The sequence below is a fragment of the Dipodomys spectabilis genome, unplaced genomic scaffold, assembly GCF_019054845.1.
Source record: "Dipodomys spectabilis isolate Male_0828 unplaced genomic scaffold, ASM1905484v1 ptg000205l, whole genome shotgun sequence".
NCBI classification, from domain to species: Eukaryota; Metazoa; Chordata; class Mammalia; order Rodentia; family Heteromyidae; genus Dipodomys; species Dipodomys spectabilis.
The window spans coordinates 1596881-1608380 of NW_024870882.1; positions in this window are offsets into that span (position 1 = coordinate 1596881).

Sequence of the window (11500 nt, forward strand, 5' to 3'; positions counted from 1 at the left end):
CCCTTTATCCACATTGCTGCAGATTTACCCAGATCCTGAGTTGAAATCCAAAGCCTGTAAGAATAAACTGTGAATTGCAAGCCAGGGAGCTAATTTTTTTTCTCAGCATGGGTCTTGAACTCAGGTCATGGCAAGTCTGCCTCAGCTTCGATCACCCTAGGATGGGGTAAAGCCACTGGACACGCAGGTGCTCCTGTGATCCTAGAACCCCAGGTATTGCAGGGAAAACAATGCCTTTTATGTTTTCTTCCTTTGCAGTGACCCTTCTCAGTCTGAATGACACTTTTGCAAAGGGTACTTCACCTTCCATTGCTGAAGGCTGACAGATTATCATGGAAGCCATAGGCCCATGTGGCAACCTAGGTCCTCATTTCAAATCCTGGTCCTGACACCAACCAGTGGCATGAGATGCTAAAAAACTCGTTCCCATCCAAAGCAATGTTACTGGAATTTTCTCAATGTCACAGTTGAATGAGTTGATAGTGAATGATGATCCTATAAAATTAAACAGCATCATTTCAGAAGTCTGGTTGATTTTATTTAATATTTATGAAGCATTAAAAGAATATTATTACTTACAGGAACACAATAATTTCAGGACACTGAGTGCTTTCATTAATAGTTTAAGGACTTAAACAATAACATTAATTACATGGACACATAATGAATACTCAGGAATTGGAGGAATATAGTCTATATAACTGAGTAATGTATAGACATCTCTAGAACTCTATAAAGATATATATTTATTAGCATACTGCCATCTGCATGTCAATCTGTTCTTATTTTGTTAAGCCCTAGGGCTCATTCTCAGGTCTTGGGAACATCCTGTCAGCTCAAATGGCCCCAGGATGGCCTGTTGACACTCACCCATTCTACTTGCTTCACAGGATTCTGGCCACACCCCCATTCTTTCATGCTCCTTTCTGACCAATAGGATACAAGAATGCTGGCCACATCCACATTCCATGCTGCCAGGTAGCACTGGGATTCTCTCTGTTAGTTTTCACCACTACCTGTAGTTGAGGAATGTAGAGGTGGCTGAGTGGTGAGGAAGAGACTTGAGGTGACTTTGGAGTATAGTAGGAAATTGATGCTCCCACCTCCACCTGGCCCCTTCCTTCTGTTCATGTGGTGCCAGGTTTCAAACCTCAGGCAATGGCATGCTGCCAGCAGGCCTAAATCCCCGACTTGGTCCCTGCTCCTAGTCTTCTGCTCTGGGCCTATGTGTCCGCAATGCTGCTGCCATCGCTGCTGCTGCACTTGGAGGACCTGCCAACAGCTTCTCTCAGCAGGTGATTGGCCGCCCCAACACCAATTCAACTGGGGTCAAACACCCCTCTGGGGGCAGCATGACCTCCGTACTTGTTTCCTCTCCTCGCCTCTGATGAGCCACCTTTCTGTCTTGAGCATTTCTGAGATAGAAACTAAATATAAGCTCAGGCTGGGCTGGATTGCAGTCCTCTTGTGAAAGATATGCTCCACCGGGCCTGGTCCTCTCTAGTTGGGATGGTAGACATGTGGCACCATGCTCAGTCATTGGTTTACATGGATTATCACAAACTCAGTCCACAGCAGCGGATTCTTGACCACACATGGACCTCTTGGTAGGGCCTCAACCATTGGACCTCAGTCTCCTCACAGGACAGTTGTGAGGAAACAAGGGATTTATACAGAGAAATCTCTGGAGAATGGCTAGGCAGAGAGGGAGCAGCATTCAGATAAGGTTTTGGCAACTCTGTGAGCATATGACTGGAAGATACTAGAAAGGGCTCAGGTGTGGCCTGTTATTAATAGTGCAACAGGTGTGGGATTATGAACCTAAACATGGCTCTCTTTCATTATTACCTGTTCAGTTTTGCAGCTGGGGAAACTGAGGCACAGAGAAGCCAGGTGACCTACTTATGACCTCAAGTTCACAGGAAGCTCGGCCTGACTTCTCTACCATGATCCCTAGGACAATGCATGCTACTCAGTCCACTTCTTGTGGTGGCAAGTCCACTTCTTTTCAGTAGTGGGTCTTGAACTCTAGGATTGGGCACTGTTCTGGAGCTCCTCAGCTCAAGGCTAACACTCTATCACTTGAGCCCACAGTGCCCCTTCCAGTTTTCTGGTGGTTCTTTGGAGATAAGATTCTCACAGACGTTCCTGCCTGGGTTTTCTATGAACCATGATCCTCATATCTTAGCCTCCTGTTTAGTTAGAATTAGAGTTCTAAGCCACTGGCACTGGATTTAACTGTAATTCTGGTTTTCTTTCTCTCTCTCTCTCTCTCTCTCTCTCTCTCTCTCTCTCAGGAACTGGTTGAATCCGTGCTATAGGAGGTGGCCCAACATCCCCAGGTGGCTGGAAGCCAAGATGGCCTACTCATTCTGGAGTTGGGCTGTGGGTCAGGAGCTGTCTCACTCAGCGTGTTGATACATCTCCATGAGGTAAGCCCTCTGTGCCCTTGCTAGACTGTGAGGGTTATTCATTGTCCATCTAGCCATACTGCATTTATTTTATTGTATTCTTTCTACATCATTTTCTAGCACGTGGCCAATATTATGGTACATAGTTATGGAATGAAAATGTAATGTCAACTTAAGAAAGTCATTTAGGGTTCTGGGAATGTGGCTTCATGATATGGTGATTGCCTTGCATGCATGAAACCCTGAGTTCAATTCCTCAGTACCACATAAAAAGAAAAACACTGAAAATGGTGCTGTGCCTCAAATGGTAGAGTGATAGACTTGAGCAAAAAAAAAATTCAGGAATTATTCCCTAGCCCTAAGTTTAAGCCCCTTGACTAGCAAAAACCAAACTAAACCAAAACAAAACAAACGCAAAAAACATTTAGTTAATAAATACAAAATAAGGAACCCATACTTGGAATATAAAATTGCTTCTCCATACTGACATGCCATGGCACATACACTTGGTTGAAATTCTGGAATGAAAGGTTCTGGACAGGAGTGGAGCCTGGCATAGACTCATGCCCCAGGCATCCCCCAGAAGTTGGTGAAGAACCGGATTCCCTAGAGAAGACAATCTGGTTAGACTTAACCAGTTGTTCTCTGAGAAAGAGAAGTTCCAGTGTGACTGCTGCTCACCACAGTTACCCAGGGCCCAGTGGCAGGATGCCTGCCCTGTGCCCTGACAAGTCCCACCTGGGAGAGTGTCTGTCCTGCCTCCAGGCCAGTTCAGGCCTGCCAATGTACACAACAACCCTTGTTTCCTCGTCTAACAAGCAGCTCAATATCCAACCACCATGGGAACCCAGTACGAGAGGCACAGGCACAATGGAGGGGAAGCTGCTGAAGCAAGCGTTTGGAAAGGAGCAGAGATCACAGCAGGCAAAACAGCCATGAGGATGTGTCTGCAAAGAGTCCTTAGCTGGGTTCAGCAAAGAGAGGCTGGCGTAGGTGAGCGGGGCACTTCCATAACCAATTTGAACATCTAATAAAGCTGCCTGTGGTAGATAGATGGCTTCTGATTTGACATCGGCAACAGAATAAGGGGCTGCAAATTCAATGAATAGTCTCTGGCCAGAGAAACAAAGTCAAACGCTTAAGTTTCTGCACTTCCAGTGGTTCCTGGTATCTCCAGCTGAGTGTACATCTTTCTGTGGCCAGTTGGTGCCATGCCACCTTCTGCGGAGTCTGCGTGAGAGATCACATTAGACAAAGAGCTTCAAGGAAGCATGCCTGCAGGGAGGGGGTGTTGGTTCAAGGTTTCCCATACACTTCGCTGCACCTTTATTGCCTCTATCTTTATTTTTACTATATTCGTCTTGGCTGTACATTCGTTGCCTTTATTCTCGTTTCGGCTATTTTTCTACTGATCCGCGAACAGAGCATGTTGTATATTTCCAGTCCAATAGAGATGGCTTCTCTAAGTAATAAAGACTAAGACCAAAGATTAAATGTGGGCAATGCCCCAATCAATCTATCATCTGATGTTAAGTTGCCTCCAGAAACTCCTACAACTTCACAAGCGGTTTTGCAGCTCACGCATAGTAAATATATAGACTTAAAATTTCCAGATATGTTCAACAGACAAAATCAATGAATTAAACTAAGTTAGAAAGAGTTATCCGAGTAGTTCAGAGAGTTCTAAAAAAAAAAGGGACCTCTGTTTATAAAAGTAAAAGAAAGATTCTCCCAACAGTTAATATTAAGTTTAGTCCAACTTATGTTATAGGGAATAGATGGTGGTTTCACACAAAATATAACCAACCGAAGAACCATTTCCTTATACAGGAGCTTATAAAGATAAAAATTGTTGGATAAAAATAAAAATAAAAAGAGTACAATATAAGTACATCCCTGCCTTAGGTTTCTTAATTATTAAACATTAAAAGGCTGAATAGATGACGCATTCTATTAAACAATATGCTAGACTTGTTTCACACCACTTAGCTTAAACTGTTGGTGGGATAGTCATCAATTTTCATGTAATTCATCAATGCTTTGCCTTTAAAAAAATTGATTACGTGCTTAAATAAACAAAGAATCTATGTCACAATCACACACTGTATAAAAATGTTAATTCTCTTCAATAAAGATACACTCAGATGCAACACTTTTGAGTCTGTGTCTGTTTGTCACTTCGCCGACTCCTTGCCCACCTATCCCGAGATCCCTGTCCCATCGGTCCCAGTGCTCTGGCTGAGCTGGTCTGTCACACTGACACCTGACTATAGTCCCTAATTCATGTACTTCACTTATATTAGGATATTGTGTTGAAAAATAAGTTTTGTTCATTAGGTCACAGCAATTAATGGCTTGAATGTGCTTATAAGTCAGGTGAAGATTAATTCTGGAAATCCAAAGTTTCCAGGTTTTTGAATGGTCACTGCTAATCAGAATGAGAGGGGTAGTTTAAGTGAGATTTGGAAATATTTTTGGTCATTCATGTCACCAAAACGGCAGAGACAAATTAACAGTAGTGACAGAAGAGAAGGAATAATTCCAGAGTTAATGAACAAATGACAGTAAATAAGGTATACCAGAAATTGTTTTAGAGAACCATTTTTGGTTATTGAAGAAATAGTTATCAACTAGTCTTATTCCATATTGCCTTTAGCATTCTAAATCTCTTAGGCTACTTCTTAATTTCTGTGTAATAAATGTGTCTCCTTCTGTGCTGTTCTTTCATATCTTATCTTTTTTGCTTTCTAAAAATCTCAGTCTTCTATATTCCTCTATGAACATTTCCTGATAATAAATACAACTACAAAGATGGCATAGGATGCTAATGTAAGGGTCCAATAGCTCATGAGTCATTAATGAAACAACATGGAAAAGAGGACATATTTATTGCTACCTCATAATTTTCTGAAAAGCTGCAATGCCATCATTTGATTCAAATTTCCATTATTTGTCTACATAGTTTCATTCAGTGCACATAAGCGCAAATATGAGCTGGGTGCTGGTGGTTCACGCCTGTAATCCTAGCTACTCAGGAGGTTGAGACAAGAGGATTGTGGTTCAAAGCCAGCCTGGTCAGGAATGTCCATGAGACCATTATCTTCAATTAACCACCAGAAACCCGGAAGTGTTGCTGTAGCTTAAGCGGTAGAGCAATCAACTTGTGCTGAAGAGCTGAGGGAGTGCCCCCAGGATCAGAGTTCAAGCCCCACAACCAACAAAAAGTGCAAAAATTACTTTAATTTTCCCAAAAGGACGGACAAGATCAGTAATCTTCCCAAGCAGAAAAAATAATTTCAAAATGATTCAGTACACCTATTTTTGCTGAGTTATTTAAGTTATGGCTTCTTTGCTAGACATATTCTCTTCCTTTAAAAATTGTCACATATTAGCTTTACAATAAACTTCAACTAACATTTCTTGTTCCAAAAGAGAAGTCTATACAGTTGATGTCACTTAGCTTTCTTATTATCTTAATTCAAAGCCAAACCAGGCAGGAGAGTCTGTCCAACTCTTATAGCAAATTGAACACCAAAAAACCAGAAGTGGAGTTTTGGCTCAAGCAGTAGAGTACTAGCTTTGGGGGCAGGTGGGCAGGAAAGACAACTGTTCAGGGACAGGATCCAGGCTCTGGATTCAAGCCCCAGAACCAGCACAAACTAAACAAACAAGCAAACAAAAATCCCAGATATTTCTTTGGGACCTTCCTTAAAAGAGTATTGGTCTGAAAAGAGGCTCCTTTTGCTGATCATACTCACTGGATCCTGCTTTTTTGGAATCCTTATTGCTCTGGAGAACTCAGGACCAGACCAAAGGAATTGATAACTGACTCCTGCATCAAGAGAATCATCTCAGGGGTGAAATGTCCATCCATATGACACTTTAAAACCTCTTTGTTCCTTTGCAGGAGAACACTTTTAAAACAACGTTATTTCCTTTTGTTCTATGCTGGTCGTCAAATGGTACATTATTTCTTTTTGTAATACTCTCAACTAGAAGTTTACAGAAAAATTTTATATGAGTAAAGAACACACCCAGAAAAGCCAGGGACAGAGTTTCCTTCAAGTCTTGGGATACTTTTCTAAAGGAAAGCACAAGGTAACTTGAACTTTGTTAATCGTCTATGTTCCATTCCTCTCCTGGGTCCATTTTCCACATCCAGTAAAAGTTACTTCCAGTAACAATCGATGGTGCTGCTTGAAATATAATGAATGCTTTCTGGCTTCACTGAAATAACACTAGGACACCTTTGGACCTGAGGTAACACGTGTTTCAGAGAAAACTCAGTAAATAGAAAATATGAAATTTATATTGCTTATAAATACATTATACATGAGTACATTGAGTTCAAACTTTGTAAGTTCTCTGTAAATTAAGGCGAATTTTAAATGGGAAGAAGGTTCTCAGAACATTCGTTTTGTGAGTGTATGTGCTGTTCATAATTTCCCAAATGTACATGAGCTAACAGTAAGGGAATCAATAGCAATAATAGGAGAAAGAGAAGTTCTGTGTTTAAGTATAAGGCTTCAATACAATATAACAAACTACAAATAAGACAACATTGAAAAAATAAAGCCAAGTCCAGTATGTAGATTTATGGGAGTGATATACAGAAAGCAAGACTCCTACATGGAACATGAATTATGAGGCCACTCTCATTCTAAATCATGCTTGCTAATCATGCAATTTTGTAGAAAGTAGAATGGAAGAATAATATTGTTCCCAAAGCAAGTCAGATATATGAGCATGGATTTAACTGAAAAGAAAATGTCCATCTTGTGAGAGCAGGGATTATATTAGCAATGAACTGGTGGCTAAGATCACATTTCTTTTTTTTTCTTCACTTGTATATGTATATTTTTGTTGGCGGTGGTCTTGGCACTTGAACTCTGGGCCTGCGAGCTGTCTCTCTTCTATTCAGCTCAAGGCTAATGCTCTACCACTTTATCCACAGTGCCATTTCCAGTTTACTTTTAGTTAATTGGAGAAAAGAGTCTCTGGGACTTTCATACCTGGGCTGGCTTTGAACCCCAATCCTCATATCTCACCACAACCCAGCTTAGATCACATTTCTAACAGTGTAACTCAGGATAAGTAATGTGTGTGTTCATCTATCTTTATAAGAATTCTTGAGTTAGGGGCTGAGAAGGTGGCTCAGGGGTAGAGCAGTTGCCTTGCATGCATGAGGCCCTGGGTTCGATTCCTCAGCACCACATAAGCAAAAAAGAAAAAAGTCGAAAGTGGCGCTGTGACTCAAGTGGTAGAGTGCTAGCCTTGAGATGAAGAGCTGAGGGACAGCGCCCAAGCCCAGAGTTCAGGCCCCATGACCGGAACCCCCACCAAAACAAAAAAAAAAAGAATTCTTGAGTTAAAAATCTGGGCTACAGCTTAGACATTACCCTCACAAAAATGTTTGTAGTTTAAAAGTTGATACTCCTGGAGAAATAAAACCTTAGAATGAAAAGGAGTCTGGGAAATTCAGTTTGCATCCAGCTTGGGCAGAACAGTCTTTCCAACAGAACATATAATAAAGAAGCCAAAAGCTGGATTGGAAGAATGGCTCAGGTGGTAGAATACCAGTTATGAGCAAGATTGCCGAATAAGAGGTTGAGACTATTTCATGCATACATAGACACATACACAAACACACAGAGGCACTTATATGTGCACACACAAATACACAAATGAAACAACTCTCAGAATGTGTAGAAAAGTTAGAAAACAACAGAATATACATCCTGATTAAGACTCGAATCAAGGGATAATTTTTAATATTAGAAAGTACTCAAATGAACTTCCTTCAAAAAAGTTTGAGAATATTACATAGGTACTGTCCAGACATAGAAAGAGAGTCAATTAATCATTATTATAGGGATCGCATCCATGGAGGAATGAATCAGAGACCCCGCAAGTGCATCTGAAAATATTCATATCCTGTGTCAAATGTTAGAACATCTTTGAAAATAGTAGATAAGCAGTCTGAACAGTCACTATGGTGTATAATATCCCTGGAGAAGTTCAGAATTGGTAGTCTGTATCTAGATTAAATAAACCAAGAATCTATGGCAGGGCAATGTGATACAAGCCTAGAATTCTAGCACTGAGATTAAGACAGGAGATTAGAGAGTGGAATTACATAGTGATACCTTCCCTGGACCAGGTAGTATAATTTTGTCTTAATAAAAAAAAAACAAACCAGAAAGGAATACATAATTGGACGTTTGGGCTAATTTTGTCACTATGTTTTGAGAAGTCAAATTTTCTGTTGAAATGCAACTCATACTTAATCCTCACTTGTGTTTTAAATTCTCTCTTCATTACAGATCATTCCTAGATGCAAAATGACTCATGATTCCCATCCAAAATTTGAAAAAGTAAATAATCATCATTCTGTTGTATCTCAAAGAAATGATGTAGGATTACAAAAACTTAAGCCTAGAAAAATAGCAAAGTTCGTCTAATGTAGGATTTTGAAGATCTTGCTAAATTAGAATTTAGATTTAAAATAAATATTTTGATTTTGTTTTTAATTTCATATTCTATCGGATGCTAAAATTTCTTTTTAAGTAGAGGGTTTAATTGACAAATTCACAAATGATTTTGCATTCTATTTGCCTAGAATATTCTTTCAAGAGAGTTATAATTAGAACTTAGTTAATAGATAATTCCAATAATTAATGTATAAAATGATAATGTGAATGGTGTAGACAGAGTTGCCAAAAATTGATGATATTAATTTATAAATTTAGAATAAGAGCAATTTTTGGAGTCTTTGTTATAACATGGTATGAAGAGAATAATCATGTGACATCTACTTTCTTCTACCTGTATGTAACACAGGAAGCAATTTCCTTAATTATTTGCCACTGTATACAATGAGAAAAATGTTAGTTTTGAGGTTTCTTTTTATTTTTGTTTTTGTTTTATTGGTTTGTCCTAGGGCTTGAACTCTGGGCCTGGACACTGTGTCTGAGCCTGTTTATGCTCAAGGTTCGTGCTCTCCCCCTTCAACCTCAATGCCATTTGTGTCTGACTTTTGCTGATAAGTTTATACGATAAGAATCTAGGGAATCTTCCTGCCTGGATGGGCTTTGAACTGTAATATTCTGACCTTAGCATCCAGAATTTATATGATAGTTAAAAAAGTATAAATATAAATAATATTTGCAAGTGTTCCCATCTCAAGAATAACAGTGGAGGGGAAATGATGCAACCCAGTTTATTGTGGTGTTCTTTCCAAAACATGTGTGGCATCACATTAGCAGAGTTGTATTTTTTTCACAATAGAGATAAGCTATTCATGATGTGAATTAAGGGAAGTTTGAGGTGCACCCTAAAATTTCTAAACTGTTGGACTAGGATGACTCTATGTCATAAATATTGGAATTGGTGGTCATAAAAAAATAGCTTACTGTGATAAACAATTGCTTACTCTTGAAGAATTATTACCTATGCTACATAGTTTTATCCTCAACCAGAATGTGGTTATTTTTCTGTTGACTCTCAATCTGTAACACCCCATGGAAAAATGCATCTATTGCAGAATTATGTAACATGCAAGCCGGTACTGTTTTGAATCTCTCAGGTATGGAATCTTCTGAATTTGAAAATGAGTAGTTATTAGTCATTGGAATGTTGAAGAACACATATATTCTGTCTTCTTAACAACTTATTTACTTTTAAAATTATAGGTTTCCATAGAATTAAACTGTTTTCGCTTTTAGTATGAGAAAGTACTATATTTATTCTTTTTTCAAAATATTGGTAAGTATATTTTGAAAATATTGTCTAGTCAGATAGCATTCAAGTTGGTGGTCCTCAGATTAAAAAGGATAGTTAATTAAAATTAGACGCCAAACAGTATTGATTTTTAAAAAGGTACTACATAAAGAATAATATTTACTATACCAATACAGTGAAATTTTATTTCATGCAGCTTATTTTTTAAATTTAATTTTATTGTCAAAGTGATGTACAGTGGGGTTACAGCAATTTTAAGGTAATGAATAAATAACTTTGCAAACTTGATACACCTTCCCTGATTTTCTTCAGTTTTCCTTCACCCCAATACTCCTCACAAGTTGTAATGTATATTTACAACATAGTGTCTTGTGAGTATTGCTATTGCATTGGTTTGCCTTTGTCCTTTGTCTCACCATTTTTTTGTTCCTCTTCCCTTCTCTAATTAACATAAATATATACACAATACACAGGCTACCAAAATCAAATACAGCAGGGAATAAAGCACAGGGGAAAAACCCCAAAGAAAACAGAAATCACATAGCACATTAAAAACAACAACCACAAATAATACTCTCGGTTTCATATCTTGGAGTTCATTTTGCTCAGAATCAGCTTATATGGTTTTATATACGCATAACAAAGCCACTGGAAAATAATAGTTTCATGGACACTATATCATGAAAACAACATGTTAACTGTTTTTCATGGTAAAGGTGGGGTTAGGATTGGTGAATTCGCAGTTCTAATAAAAGAATTTCAAAAGAGTTTTAAAATTATAACAGGTAAATTTTTATTTGTTCAAATTTTTTAACAACTTTGCCTATTACGAAAATTTAAATTTGCCTGGGAAAATAGGCATTCATGCAAAGTAATCCATGGAGACTTTGCTGAGAGGGAGCAATGTGGGTGAAGATGGCTCATTTTCACACTAAACAAACCTCAGAAACCTTTCTATAAATCCTGTAGGTTCCCTTGAGAATTGTCCTTAGCCAGGAAATCTATTCTTACTGTGTGAAACAAGGTTGTAGTGGAATTTAAATTCAAAGTTTTTTAAAAAAAAGACATCAAAATTTGTGAATTGACTTTAATTACCAAACAGTAATTCTCTGAAAAAGATAATTTGGGTCCAAATATTTAGGGAGAAAGTGCCCTCAACATTGAAAGAAGGTATTGGGTTTACACTTTTCTGTTTGTAATACTTTCCACAATGTCTTTGCACATGAAGCACTGAACAACAGAAAAAAATCTGATTGGATACTTGAAACCAATGATTTCACATTTTTTAGTAGCTTACAATATGTAATATCCTTATTAACATGAGATATTGAGGACTTCACTTATTAAAT